Source organism: Lichenostomus cassidix, chromosome Z (assembly GCF_008360975.1).
Source record: "Lichenostomus cassidix isolate B80296 chromosome Z, HeHo_3.0, whole genome shotgun sequence".
NCBI classification, from domain to species: Eukaryota; Metazoa; Chordata; class Aves; order Passeriformes; family Meliphagidae; genus Lichenostomus; species Lichenostomus cassidix.
Window position 1 is genome coordinate 48,225,962 of NC_139511.1, and position 6,711 is coordinate 48,232,672.

General features: G+C 39.3%; 1 long non-coding RNA gene across 1 annotated transcript; it reads right to left on the reverse strand.

Annotated features, from left to right (window-relative positions):
- Positions 1–769: 769 nt before the first annotated feature.
- LOC146424838 (uncharacterized) lies at positions 770–2,760 on the reverse strand. Its single transcript, XR_014846915.1, has 2 exons — positions 1,519–2,760; positions 770–1,362 (listed from the first exon to the last, which is right to left on the reverse strand). It is a non-coding gene; the product is annotated as an uncharacterized LOC146424838 (long non-coding RNA).
- Between the last annotated feature and the right edge of the window lie 3,951 nt (positions 2,761–6,711).

A 6,711-nucleotide genomic window follows, 5' to 3' on the forward strand; every position in this document is an offset into this window, starting at 1 on the left:
TCTTTTTTTAAAGTTGAAATTTAGCTTGCACTAACATTTGAACTTGAATTGCAGCAGACTCAGTTTTATTCCAGAAAGCTCATTTGATATAGAGCAAGAACTATTTTTCTGTTTGTTTTTATTGTTTTACAGTAAGCTCACATGGGTTCACTGATCTTACTTTTTAAAATATTCTTACCAATATTCTAGGTTATTAAACAAAACCCACATCGTGTTTATGAATGTAAAACATGGAAAGGTCTTTGGACAGTATGCAATGTCTGTGCCTTAAACATTCAGCACCTATTTCCAGGTACTTCCCTGTGTGAGGATAATTATGTGGCTTACCACAAAAACCTGTTAAATACTGCAATTTTCTCTCAATGGACTCAACAATTTAGTTAATTTTGAGACATGAACCTAGAGTCATCTTGCATACACTTTGTAAATGTTCTGAAATTTCTCTATGCATATGGAAGTCTAACAGAATATGTTTGTAAATTCCCTTCAGCACTGTGTGATATAAAACTTAAAATTATAGGATATGTGTGTCTTTGACATTTTCTGTAGCTCTGTCAGAAGTATTGATAGTGCAACCTATATAAAGAACTATTTTTCACTTGTGTACCTAGCAAATGAAGAAATTCATGTAGTTGTAGAACAGATTTTAATGAGAACTCTCTCCATGTAATGTCATCCATAATAAGCACATAGTGACTTTTATAGAATATGTTGCTATTGTTCAAAATATATGCCTCAGTCTGAACAAATGAGCTAGAGTCAAATCAGAAATGCAGATATAATTTTATTACCAAAAACATAACTGCAGTGTTATGTCTAGCACAATACAATCAGACTTTAGCCTTCCATACGCTGTTGGAAGGCTGGTTTGAATCAAAAGCCCCAGGAAAATGGACCTGAGGAAGTTACATGCTGCTCAAAATAATTAAGAAATAGCTCTAGTTACAGAGATTTTTCTCCAAGTCAACAGCCATTTGCAGATATTTAACCATAGTTAATGACATTAGAGAAAGCAGTCCCTAAAACTGTGAAAAATGTAAAAGTAACATGGTTGGAGCTTCCCAGGTGAGGCTGTGAAACCATTGAGGGTAGTATTAGACAATTATTGCCTTGTTATTTCTGGTAGCATTTAATACAGCAGGTGAGAGATTTCTAGTATAAAATGAAGTTGGCACAATAAAAGACTGCTTTGTTACACAGTTTCGTAAAAAGTACTATTTAAAGTGGATTGCTGCCTGTGAATTATAATAGAAATTACCATTCTAACCTGCACAAGCAGTGGAATGAGATCTCTGATGCGATGTCAGGTAGTTAGTTATCATTCCTAAATTTAGTCTGTTCCTGGGATTGGTGGTCTTTGGCCTGCATGAGAAGGAAACAAATTCAGGAATATCAGTATCCAAATACCAGGAAGCTATAGTTCAGTTCTCTAGAGTTTGGCAAGTTTTCTTCACCAGTTATGAAAGGATAATATGAAATCTGAATTCAGCTTAGAGATTTGTAGTATCTCCTATCGACCTGTATGTCTGTCTGGATCTCACATTTCAGTGTCAAACCTCTTCTAGAAAGTATCTGTAAGCTTCTTTTCTGTGGGGGAAAAAACCTTACATTGTGAATTTTGTGTGACATTTTCAAATCTTTTTAAGGAAGAACGTAAGTGGAATCAAGGAAGACAACAACAGAAGACAGCACTGTCAGGTTGTGTATCTTTATCCAGAACAAAAGGTCTATGTATCTAATAACTGCACCTTTAATATGTGTAGAAAATATTGTTTCCTTGCACATTAACAAGTACAAAGAATATTTCACAGTGATTGTTACTTTGAAGTGATTTGGATGATCCAGGACTGGTATTTTTATTTCTCTCTACTTCAGGAATTTACTTTATTCCAGTTGTATGCTAAACCTGAAGAGAAGATAGACATCATACACTGTATCATTTGCAGTGTGAAATAAGGTCCTATGACTGCCTTAATTTCTTTATCATGTAACATTTTCTTTCCTGCTTTGAAGCATTGTTGATTTTGATATATATACAGAAACTGATCTCCATGGACTACAATGAAATGTTTTCACCTTACAGAACTTTTTGATTATAAAATAAGAATAAATTTGAAAAGTGTTTTTGAAACAACTGATCAATTCAAATGTTTTATTGATGTAAATGCTGATGTTTGTTTTCCATTTTTTTATAAAGGCAACATTACTGAGCGCTAGAGCGTATAGGAGACTAAAGCAGAACTGTGGGGACTCCAGAGCAAACTGTGATGGTGTACTTTTACAATGTGAGAGTCTTGAATATTATTTGCCCACATTATGAAATAAATACAGTGTTTCCTCATTTATAATAAAATAGTTAATATAGTTAATGCTGTCAAAAAATGACAGATTTTCTGGCATCCTCTAGACACAAAAAGCACAACAGAAAAGACACTGAATATCCTGTTAGGGAGCTATAAATTTGTTGGATCCACAGTCATTTAGTAGGTCCGTCTTCAAGAAATTACAGCAGTAAGAAATGCGTTTAGTGGTTTGTCTTTTAAAAATTATACACAGTTGGTTTTTTTATGTTCATCCCAGACAGATACATTTAAATTTTGTAAGCAGCAATATATACATAGCAATTCATGGTAAATTGCATTTTCAGTGCATTCATTTTGAATGTCTATCGATGTGAGTGCTCCCATCTGAACTGATATTAGAATATCCTGTCCATAGGAACAGTATAGCAAATCAATGTGTTTACTATTAATGTAGTGGTTGCTAGAAACAGTGATTAATGTAGTGGTTGCTAGAAACAGTGATTTACTGCATATTGTGTGCTAGACCCACAGAATTCTTTGTAATAATTATGACAACTATGATATCCAAAAGCAACTTTGATGCATCTAGGTCTAACTGCAGTGGAATAACTAAATTGCTATTAATTTGCTTAACTGAGCTTCTACATGTTGTGGTTTTGGGGTTTTTTTTTTTTAAGATCTATAAAAAAAGATTAAGTCAATGTCAAAAAAAGGCATTTAGAGGTTGGAAGAACAGGTCTCCAGACTGCATGCATTTCATTCTTCCTTAAGCCCTGGCTTGTGAGATACAAGTTTTCACTCTTCATCATTAGAAAACACACATATTTATAAATGTGCACTGATCAAGCTGAGATCCAAAACTGCGGAAAGATGCACTGTCTGTGTATAGCTGGAGAGTCAGTAGGACAGAGGACTACAGTTCAACAGGAGACTCCAGGCAGCAAAATTACTTTCTTGCTGGAAGCATCCAAGTGGATATTGTATATCTGTTAACTGTTCAGGTTCCGCTCACTAGGTTCAACCCACACTGACTTTAGTGACATTCAGATGTACTTACCTACAGAAGAAAAAGAAACAAAAGTAAAGTCAAGAAGACCAAAGAAAAGGGATTGGGAAGTCTAAAAATATCTTTCTCGAATGGCTGCCCCTCCCCAGAATAGCCATTTTTCAGGCATGCCACCTCACAACACTAAACTGAGACTTCAGCCTCATTTTCCTGAGACTTAAGCATTTTTTTACAGGAAATTTTAGACATCCCTCATGTAACTGGTCAGTCTGTAGTCAGATATCCAATGGATCATGATTCTAAACTACTACTCCAATGCGAAGAAAGCATTGCTCAATGGCACTGGAGCTTGCAATTATAAATCTTGTGTTTAATGGCCTCTGAGCAAAAGCCAGTGTTCAGTTTTTATTTCAAATCACTGTCTTCCACCTGATTTTTTTCTACGGTGAACATCTGTGAGTACCTGTGAAGAAATCCCAAACAATCTTTCGGACTTCTTCAGTGGTGGAAGAAGAAGCAGAAACTTGTTTTTAGAGTTACAGGTAGTTTTCTATACTGAGATGATACTGCTAACACGAGAGATCCTCAAATGTACATTAATCAAACACTCACAAAAGCATTCATAAGAGAGAATGGTACCACAAAGTATGAAACACATCTTGAGTTCAGGAAATAGCACAGAACTGAACATGGTACTTGCACTAAAATAAATCACTGTCACACAAAATCCCAACAGAAAATGTTTTCCTATGCTAATATGTAAGTACACTCTGAGAGGAGGAACATGGATTCAGTTTTGCTAGAATACAAGTGGAATTTCCCAAGAATTCAAAGAGAAAAGAACTTTCTTCCCAAGATCCATTAGGAATACAGGGATTGGTCTGGTAAACCAGTAGATCAAAGAGCACTCATGGTCTTTGTATGGAAACCAATACAAGAGAAAAAGGCCTGCCTCCACTCACAACATTCAACTATAATGCTGGATTTCAGAGGATCTCAGAAATTCTCCCAGGAACATTGATTCTAGGACACGTACATGTCACACTCCATCTGCTCTCCCAATAGTGAGCTGAGAAATAAGGACAAATGACTCTACTGCTGAGTGTTTTGAGCCAACTTGAGGAAAAGGGTAATATAATTCACTTTAGTTGTCACATGGATGAAACCCTTAGCATGTCTATCTAACTATAAAGAACAGAAGGCAAGCAATATCAAGATGCAGAAGAAGCCTGCCCTCTACTCTTCTCAAAAGGTAGCTAAATTACTTTCACTGTGTCATTTCTACCAGTTCTCTATACTTTGGAAAAAGACCAGAAGTTGATTCCTCTCTCACAGAGTGGAAGTATGGAAATAAAACAAAAAAAGTGAATTAGTTTGTGGCTCTCAGTGTAACCAGCTATCCCAGACTATGACTGCTATTAAGAATTCAACATTTCTTTACAATTGCATCTCATCACCTTTTCCAGCTCACCTGACTTTTAATGAATATTTCACTGAATTGTAACTCAATCAGAAAAATTAAAAATCAAGCTATAAGAAGCTTGCTGGCAGTCACAGGGGAAAGCAAAACAGGGAGTAGGCAGAGGGGGACAGCAAAACACATGTGTCTCGGCTGCCTCCATGGCTACACCATACCCACCAGGGAATGGATAGTAACTCATAAAAACTCTATGTGCTGTCACCACCCTTCCCAACTTCAGCATAGCAGCAGGAGTAACTGGCAACCCATTCCATGCTATCTTTAGATCTCCATCTTTGGGGACCCTTTTAGGCAGCGAAATTCAATTAAGCCTACACATCAGCTGGTGACAAAGGAAAAGATTTTTTTTAATGATGAAATGGTTGGACATAGTTAGAACAAAGTATCAACATGGTATTACTGTTATTGAGTACAGCCTTCAGTGCATTTTCATTGACTAAAAGCCCTATAAAGAGCAGTAACCAATTTAAGATCTCATGGGAGGTTTGGGGTATGCAACTGTATTAACTGCAAATCTGATTCAGACCCAACCAGGGGCCTCTGACACAACTTCCATCGGAACAGTCTGGACCAACTCTGGAGACAGAGAGGGCCTGAGTCCTTCCAAATTAATCTTTAGAAAACTGCAATTCACAGGTGCAGCCCTTACTCAGCACAGAAGACTCAGGACACATTTACAGGAGGTGCTGGAGCATGTAACTCCTCAGGGAAGGGCGTCCAGGACTGGCCTCAGAACTGGAAAGCAGTATCAGTGTGGCAATCAAGAGACTGCAGAAAGGCTGACCTTGTGCACAAAAGGTTGCTCCTCAGTATATGGAGCTTGAGAGTTGTTGAAACTGGTCTAAAAGACAAAGCTGGAGCTGTGCTATACCCTGTTAGCTTGCACTTGTGTCCTATACTCTGTCCTGTGCTCCATCACACAGCACATGCTGGTCACATCACACAGCAGCCCTGCAGGTTTCTCACCAAGATGCACAGAAAAAGGCAGCATCAAAATACAGCAGGAGGCTGAGAGGCACAATGATTGCCAGGAGTGATGACTGACATGTTATAGTGATTTTGTAGAGCCCATCTGAGGTACTCCTGGCATCAGAAAACATGTTGGAATTTGGCTTGGCTGACCCAAATTCCATGGGTTTTCCTCATCTCTGTTCTCAGGAATGATTGGTTCTCAGGGTTTCCTAGTTACAATGCTTGGAACCATCAGAGAATGCTCAAGGAAGCCCAAATTGCAGTAAGAACCTCAGTCGCTACTGGGTTGACACATCTGCTCTGCACTGGAAAGACACCCTGCTCCTAGAACTGCTTACCTTTGCTGCTTCTGCACACATAACTGATGGGACTTCAGTGAAATGAAGCCCAAGGGAACAGAATTACCTCTGTAATCAAATGTAGCAATTAGCACATTTGTGAGTACCCAATCCCCCTCAGGTGAACCAGCACTTGCCAAGGGCCTTTCACACCACCACACACAAGTGCACAGAGTGCTGCTGCCACCCAGTGCTCCCTGGCATCAAGGGCATTTAATGAGGGCTGTGACATGTTCTCACCTCCGCTGTGCCCCAGGCAATATGCAGCAGAGGGGCCCAGGATGCCAGGCAGCAAAGGCAAGAGAAGGGGAAGGGTATGGTTGATGGCAAGTTGACCATGAGCCAGCAGTGCCCTGGCAGCCAGGAGAGCCAACCCTGTCCTGGGAGGCATCAGGCACAGCATTGCCAGCCTGGCAAGGGAGGGGATTGTCCTGCTCTGCTCTGCACTGGGGCAGCCTCACCTCCAGTGCTGGGGCAGCTTTGGGTGCCACAATAGGAGAGAGATATAAAGCTGTTGGAGAGAGTCAAAGGGAGGGAGAGGATAGTGAAGAGCCTTCAGAAAGGTGAAGCCATATGAGGAGCAACTGAGGTCACTTGGTCTGCTCAGCCTGG